Source organism: Nelumbo nucifera, chromosome 3, assembly GCF_055504915.1.
Source record: "Nelumbo nucifera cultivar China Antique chromosome 3, China Antique-T2T, whole genome shotgun sequence".
Lineage (NCBI taxonomy): Eukaryota > Viridiplantae > Streptophyta > Magnoliopsida > Proteales > Nelumbonaceae > Nelumbo > Nelumbo nucifera.
The window spans coordinates 79,074,341-79,083,211 of record NC_142651.1 but is presented as its reverse complement, the minus strand read 5'-3'; the positions used below and the strand labels follow the sequence as shown (position 1 = coordinate 79,083,211).

Below are 8,871 nucleotides of genomic sequence, written 5' to 3'. Positions count from 1 at the left end.
CTCACATTTTATATAAACTATTAAATTGTTTTTTTTTACATTTAAATAACTTATTTACAATCACAGAAAGCTTATAATTATTGTTATTAAACATTAGTATAGTTTTTAAGACTTATTTGAATTTACTAGCATATTTATGCACATCTTAATTTTTCGTCCGTATCCATGTGCATCCAAAACATATCCCATATGTCTCTTAAAATTGACTTTCCGATACACCTTATGTTTTCAATACTTTGAACCTTTCATACAGGATTGATAGAGTTAGAAATTCCCCCTTACCGATCTTCTCATGTTTTACATATCAGCGAGAATAAAAGAAATTCAAATTTCTAGATATTTTGCAAAGACCCTGACATAATCTAATACCAACGATGGAGGTTTCTCTGTCTCATGCTATGCTAAAACAACAAAGTATGGTGAACCCTGTATTGGAATCTAAAGTGCAAAAAGTGGTGCTGGCAGTGAACCAAAATCCTTCCTTCCACCATGACCTTTCGCATCACAATCCCAACACAAGCTCGCTTGATCTGAATCGCAAAACATCCCAGCCGGATAGTTGCAGAGCTCGCATTCCTTCATCGCTTCTCCTACAACTACTCTTTCCCCAAATCTCAATCGTTTATCAGTTTTTTGCTCTTCTACTCGTTTGCTGCAATTAATGAAAACGAAAAAGAATTTCAAAAACCTGAAAAGAAAGTAAAGGTATTTTAGAAATCAAAAAGGGAATCAAGACAGAATCAGAGTCGAAGAAGGAGATGAATAGAACCATAAAAAGGGTATTTTAAGAATTTTAAAAAATATATCAATCACGTGATATCACATGTGAACGGAGTGTAACAGAAAGTTTACGGCAAAGGAGGTTTTAGACAATTGTCAAAAAACTTGATGATACTTTAAGACAATATATGACCATTAAAAATAGAATTAATCAATTAGCTAAACCAGAAGGATAGTTTAAAAAATTTGCCCTTTTCCTTATTGCACTTCTAACTTACGGGATTTATCTATAAATAAGGCGCCAGCCTTGAAAGCCATGAAAAGCAACACCAACTTTTCAAACATCAACTTCTATAAATAAGGCGCCAGCCTTGTTCAGGAGCTTAGGCAGTTGGAGGATGAATCATCAAAACTTTAAGATAACGAAGATGAAAACAAAGAGATCATGATGTAGAAATGGTAGTCACTTTTTGGTGAACACTACAATCTACTGTGTTGGACTATCATGACAATCATAACAACTCTACCACAGTATGTTCTAATCCTCATTGTGTACTAACAAAAAGAAGATTATGGAGACCGTCAGTGAATGCTAGTGAAGATGGATAAACCAAGCAAGGTTTCAAATCCAGGTGAAGCCTCTATCTTAGGGAACAAGGTTCAAAATATCGATATGCCCGGTATGCTGGTAGAAGCGTATCAGGCTGTATGGGTAGTTTTTTTTTCAGTTTTTTTCAAATCTGGTTCTAAAGAGCCGGTTTAAAGTCTGTCCACCCCCTGAATGGGTCAAAACCCCAATGCACCCTCTATAAGAACATATCAGGAAGCTCCCAATATAATAGTACCAGCCGATACGTATCGGAGACTACAATTTTGTGGGGGATGAAATGGCAGTTGTGCTTTTGAGTAGTTATTGGATCATCTATAAGATCTTGTTAGGAGCAAGACATCAAGATGATCGTATGAAGTGATTTATCAACTCAGGTTGAAATGTTTTAGGAGGCCCTCCAACATCAAGGTGAACTCTCACCTATTGTTTTTTTCTTTATATAATTTACAGGATGGCATATAACATCATTGTATTTGAAGAATCCCGTAAACAAACAACTTATAGTTTCATCAATAAAAATTAGCAGCTTCTAATCACCTTAGATTTTATTAATCGCGACAAGATAAATAATCAAAACCAAATATTACAATAGAATATAAAAGTTGATTATCGCAAAGGAAAACAATATACATCGTTCTGAATATGGCATCAAACAATGCAAACCTATCATCGATACCCAATCCTCAGAAATCACTTCCATACATAAGAATGGTCACTTCAATTATTAAAGATGAAAATAAAAAGTCTATCTTTTTTATTTTCTAAAAATAGTTAGGAAAAGATTTACTACAATTAAAAAATGGTGTTACGTTAAATTGGTAAATAGATTATTCATTGCCATTTTGATCTTTTTTTTTTGGCAAGTACTTTTCTTTTATGTCTATCACAAATGATTTTAGATGCCCCAAAATGTGATATTCCTTTTCTATCAGCAATATTAAACATAGGGCTATTAATGTGTCTAAGTCGACCTGACAAACTTGAACCCATCTGACCCTATTACACAGGGTCGGTCTGCATTTTGACTCCGATTATAACATGATTTGGGCTGGATTTACCTGTTCAGCACTGATTAAGACCTGAACCACTTACGAACACACATAAGGATGCTTGCCTTGGTACAGGTCATAGAAATTAAATTTAATTATATAATATTAATTTATATCTTTACCCTTATACATGTGCATATGCATAGCACGTGTCCATACTTTAGGAAGACAGAAATAGAATTAGCAGCTAAAAGCTTGGCAGTTATAATCAGGTCTGTGATCTATTACTTAAAGACCCAATAGGGTTTGGATCCGAACTAAGAACTGGGTCTGGGTATTTTCCTATCAGAGCATGGCTGCATGGTTGTCTAGGTCATCCCTAGGTGATATGATATACCTGGATGCCTGTACAAGGCTGTCATATCGCATTGGATGGTTGAACCAAGGCAAAGCTAAGCGACAGGGGGTGCCTTGTCGCCTAGGGGGATGAGTTTTTTAAAATAAAAATGTAAATCCTAGGATAATTCTCTAGGTTTCATGGTAACTAACAAGCAGTAATGTTTAAGTAATAATTACATAATCCTCAAATAAGTATAAATCCCATATCAACAAATAGAAAATTAAGATATTTATGAGAAGAAAAATAAGATACGAAAGAAAGCATACAAAACATAAGAGCCGAGACCTTGTTTTGGTCCTAGGAAGAAGATGTGATCAAGTCCTATTGTTCATGTGTCAATTGGATAAAATTTTTAAGTTATTTCTTACTTATCAATTCACGTTTTAAAGTCTTAAGGGTTCAAGGCTATGCCATTGACTTGCATCGATTGAATCAAACAAATAAGAAAATAATAAAAAGAAACTAGTATAAGAATAATAAAATTAATACTATTAACCCACAATATGAATAATTTAGTCTAATAATATCTATTGTAGTACTATTAATAACATAAAATAAAATATAAAAATATCATGTGGTGTCTTACATATAAATATGTAGGCATTGCAGCGAGGCGACACTCCAAAAGTATCTTATGGCTTAAGTGTCACCTTGACAACTATGATAATACCACATACAAAATTTTTAGCATAATTTTCTTTTATGCCCATCACAGTTATTGGGGGATACCTTGTGCCTCTTGATGTTTCCATATATTAGGTGTATTGCTTTAGGTGCAACGCATAAACCATTCCATATTGTATGAAAAGGTAAAAGGATGTAAAAAGGATATCATAAAGGATCGAACTTCAACTTAAAAGAACCGTAAAATGTGCTATGCCATCATCACCTTCGTTCCTTTATTCTTTGTATTCTTTCCTATCTATCATTCTCATTATAACCAGAATGAGGGCTCTACTCTTTCATTTTTTTCCCTTTTCTCTTCAATTAACATACTAGCATCTCCTCTATATCTTTATTACATTCAAAACAAGGGCCCCATCCCTTCCTATGTTTTCTTCTTCTATCATTTTATTTAACACATATAAGCAAATAAGCAATAGAGATCCATTTCCTACTTTTTCTGTTTTTCATAAGCTAATAATGGTATCTTATTCTCCTTTTAGTTTATGAATCTTTTATGTTAGATCACTCCTAATGTTTTCAAGTCGCTACACCAAGTAGGGGAACAAACAAATAAATAGACTAATAGAGTAGGCCAGTAGGGAAACAAACTAAAATCACACAACTTTCTTATACAAAAATTATCGCCTGGGTGATGCCTCAGTGGGTGACTAATCACTTAGGCTGTAAAGTATCCACTGTCAAGCCAACCTCATCTTAGCACATTGACAACTATGCTTATCAGTTTTGGGACCAAGTCTAGCTTGATCTAAACCAGAAGCAATCCACTGACAGCCTCAATCAAATGACAGTTTTACTAGATGACTAGAGGGGTAAATCACAGCTCTCATAGGAAGTTTGGGGCAATGGGGACAATAAATCTGAATCATGATTTGAATCAAGACTACAGGTTCATCCCAAGGCCCAGTGGCCTCCAAACTTATTCATCTACCTTTTCTTTCCTGATAGAGTCAGGAAACATAATGGCTGAAGTTGTTGAACTTGAACCAAAAGACTTATTGCTTTTTCTTTTAGTGGGTACAAAACATAAACAATAAAATATTCAAAGGTATAGTAATCTAACGTTTGGCAGTCTGAGATTTTACCATTACACCAAGTACTGGGCTCTAGTATTTTAATACATTGATTTCAATATTTTCAAATTAATACTAATATAATGTGTTTAATAGAGCAATTTTATATCAAATTATCAACTAAAGAAGTCTTATAATTTTATATGATAAAAATGTAAGACAGACTAAATAAAATAGAACAAAGGTAGAGCCCCCATTTTATTTAATCTGAGAGAGAGAGACTAAGAAAAACAAAAGAAAAAGAAACCTTTTCATCCTTCTCTCTTTCTTTTTTCTCTTCTCACAACCCTTGGTTATTTTATATTTCAACAGTAAGACTTCAAAATAAAGTATAAGTAATATATATAATAAACAATAGAATGTATTGACACTCATATTAGTAAGATGTAGCCATCATAGTGATATTATAATAAGGCACCCACCATTTTATTTAATCTAAGTGATTTTTGTCACTTAGGTGGGTGTCAAGTTACTATAATTAAAGGTATTCAGGTGAGGTCCCCAACCAAGGGCACCTAGTCACCTAGTCACCTAGGCAACACCTCGACAACCATGCAAAAGTTGCTAACTTCTTGGAAGAAAAACTATATCCCTCTTGGCGGCAAGATAACCTTAAGTTCACAATGACTAACCTGCTAGTCTACTATCTCTCTATGTTTAGAGTCCCTGAGAAATAGGAGATTACAAAGACAGATAAGGAACTTTCTGTGAGAGAAAGGTGATTCAAAGGAGCATTTCATAAGTTAGGACCTAGCAAGTAGGTTGAAAATGGTTTGGGTATTAAAAGACTAAAGGAGTGGAATATCGCTCTATTGTAAAGTGGTTAAGGAGAATTACGCTTGAGGTGAAGCTTTGGCATTCAATGATAAAAAACACTAACTAGGGTGCTGGTCCGATTAGAAGTGCTACTCTTTTCAACCCCCTATAGATTCATAGAATTCAGCCTCTTTTCTCCCAACATATAAGCATAGTTTTCAAGGCGCCAAGGCGAGGGGGACGCCTTGTCGCCTAGGCGGGCGCCTAGGTGGATTTTTTATGTTAAAAACATAGATCCTAGGGTAGTTCCCTAGGTACCATAACCATATTTCCTTAATAATTACTCATAATTTTCAAAAGAGAAGTATAAAGTTCATATTAAAGTATAGAAAATCAACATATTTATGAGAAGAAAATGAAGGAAAATACTACTACTACTAGTAGAAGAAGAAGAAGTGGAAGAATATATGGAAGAAGAAAATGTGCTGATTAAATAAAATTTTAAGTTCTTCCTTGCTTATTGGTTCAGGTTTTGAAGTCTTTGAGGGTTCAATACAGCATTTAGCAATGTTTGTGTTGATTAAACCCTAATAAATAAGAAAATAATAAAAATAAATTAGAATATAAACTCACAAAATGATTATTGTAGTTTAATAATGTCTATTTTATAATTATAATCTCAAAAAAGAATGAACAAAAAAGTATTTTATGATAGAGAGTAAAAAAGTGCTTGGCGATTAGGCAGGGCGAGCCTTAAAGGGCGCTTTGTCGCCTAGGTGTCACCTTGACAACTATGCATATATGATTATTTGAGTGGCTGTGGCTCAACACGATGTTTTTGGAAGATCTGTGGTGTGGTGTCCTCATAAACAGAAATCCCAACACTTAAATCTGTGCCTTGTTCAAAAATTCATTTGTTTGATCATGAATCCAAAGGTCACTGAACCGATCTCCATTCTTAAGATGCCTTCACTCCCTTTTAGGAAATGATGCAAGAATTTCAAGCAGTGTGCCTCGTGGTGTTTTCTCTTGTGCTACTTTTTTTTGTTACCTTCTGCTCCCACTCATCTCAATATTATCAATATCCTGCTAAATCAACACATACATATGCTTCAACATCAACTCAACAGCGTAATTAGTATTTGTCACCCTTTATGTGTTGTCTTGGCAAGGGTCGAGGTGAAACCATCTACCACCTATTGATCTTATTTTTGCATTAGAAACCTCGGAACATTGTCTTTGTTAATTTGGTGTTGGGAGGAATCCCCTTCAGGACGTTATCAGATTAATTGAGTCAAACTGGTTTTCACCATTCAGATGGATTAAAAGATCAGTCAAACCAAATAATGGAATCCCTAGTTAGGAGAAGGCCAAAAGAGATGCAAATGTACAATGGATATGGCACTGAACAGAACAGAATGGTGAAACAGGATTCATGCAGCTGACTCCATATATTTGGGACAAAGCTTAGGTGGCATTTGATGACACTTTTCAGACATCTAACATCTGAAAAACTTGCTTTTCAAATGGCCTAGTCACTTAACAAGGTCCAACACATAATGCATTTCAAAGCCTGGCCACAGTCCTAGATACCTCTAAAACTTTTCAAAATGGCCTGTGTTGTTTCTTCTTTTAAACTCAATTCAAGCCCATAAATCAAGTTCTTTCTTCTCAAACGATAGAAGAGAACACCATCTTCTTCCATTGTCATCTGTGTCGTGTCTTCTCCAATGAGCACTGCAAGTATCGACGATGATGGTGGTGTTCTATGACATTTGGAGGTTGAAGAGGAATGGTGTATTCTGCTTTATTTCGTCAACTGAGGCCGAGGAAGAGGGATAGGATGGGAGAGAAGAATAAGGAGAATGGGAGAGGGGGACATAGGGAAGTTAGTACCACTGGTTCGATATCAATGGCTATGACTAAGGGGGGAGAGAAGAAGAAAAGGAGGTAAGAGTGGCCACCGGAAGTTCGTGGCTCTCCATTTTCCACTGGAGGACAAAGCTGTTCAGTAGTTTGGGCAATCTAGGTCCAGGTTCGGTGAAGAAGAAATAGATGAAGGAAGAACACCCCCAACACAAATGCTCTTATATTTTCAGATTTAGAAGAGCACCCCAACACAAATGCTCCTATATTTTCAGAGGCTCTAAAGAGAAGAAAAACATATCTGGCACTTTTTAGACTTCAGACTTGGCAATTAGCCTTTTGACTTTTCAAACATCAAACTTCAGAGTTATCAAACAGCACCTTGATGATGATGATGATGACAAGAGGATTTCCTCATTTACACAAGAGCATGTGTAAGCATAGGAGCTGCGAAGCAAAAGTATCTCCAACCTGTTCTTTATTATAGGGAACCATTTACTGTTAACCTCCTCAAAATCTTTTGAGAAAAGGCAAATAATCCCTTAAACAAGAGGATTTCCTCATTTACACAGATTCTCAAATTGAATCTACCAAATATTTGCCCATCTTTTAGTTCTTATTTTTGATGGATTGGAAGACTAACTTGACAAAGCACAAAAAAGGCATGTGCAGTAACAGCTAAATGCAAGCTTGGGATATGAACTATAAAAGAATTCCAACTTATGATAGAGAGAGGAGTAGGCCATGGTCATATAACATTTCAGACTATATAACACATCAGAATTATGTTGTTGCTTATATTGCATCACAAGAGAAACTAAGCAAAAACACTAGGGGAAGAAGAAAAGAATATGAAAGCAACCTGAAGAAAAACAACTTTGCCAAATCTTAATGGGGATAAATAATAAAGATAGACAAACAACATTGTCAAATGTGGAAAAAAGATAAACCAAGGATCTATTTAGTTTCCGATTCAAATCATCAAACATAAGATATGGGTCAGGTTCTGAACCCACAAGTAAGACTACAAAAGGTGACAATGAGAAAGAAATTTAATCTCATTAAAACCTTAAAATAAGGACCCAAGCGCATTATTGTTGATATCTTTTCAGCCAGAGCACAACTATAATTTCAGAATCAAGAGAATACTTGGTTATCCTAACAGCATAGAAAATGAAAACAGTGTTAAATGCATATAATAGTACTTGCCAGTCACAAGTCATGGATCGTCAAGATAAATCAACTCTTCCAGAGAAAAAGTGAAATGCGTCCCAGGAGACCAAATGAGGAAAGGAAGTGCCATCTAACTCAGTGATAAACTCAATTATGAAACATATCCTTGTGATACTACATCCGAACATATTTGATGGAAAAATTGTAGGTGTCCATAGAATGATGATTGGGTAAAAATGCTGTCAAAAAAGGATATCATACACAACGAATACAACTCTGCACTCACTCTGCCAAATCCTAGATGTACAGCCTGGATGGAGAAGAAACCAATCTTGATGAGGACCTAATTCAGATTGCCAATTTGGACCTAAATTTTCTCAGTTACACCTAGAGATATAGTAAAATTATGATAGAAAAAAAACCAATTGATGATAAAGGAATTTGATATCTTTTATTTAGTTAGATATATACAACATACTTACAGTTGACATTCACACAAGAAGTCAAGGTCATTGAGAGATATCCACCATCAGTAATACAGACTATACACCAGCTATGATGGCAATACTGAGCCTGTAACGGAAAACACATATTAAATGA

At 35.0% G+C, this 8,871-nt stretch overlaps 1 protein-coding gene across 7 annotated transcripts in view; it reads right to left on the bottom strand.

The window, feature by feature from the left end:
* Positions 1–207: 207 nt before the first annotated feature.
* Positions 208–8,871, bottom strand: part of UBP25 (ubiquitin-specific protease 25) — a 31,900-nt gene continuing 23,236 nt past the window's right edge. Inside the window, exons 9-11 of one of the 7 annotated variants that reach the window (XM_088900691.1) lie at positions 8,754–8,844; positions 8,308–8,581; positions 208–688 (exon numbers count right to left, since the gene is read on the bottom strand). The gene's annotated coding sequence lies outside the window, so the exon portion shown is untranslated. Of the gene's footprint in view, positions 689–8,138; positions 8,659–8,753; positions 8,845–8,871 lie in introns of those variants that run through there. The other 6 variants (XM_088900690.1, XM_010246822.3, XM_010246823.3 and 3 more) reach the window with 6 other exon arrangements.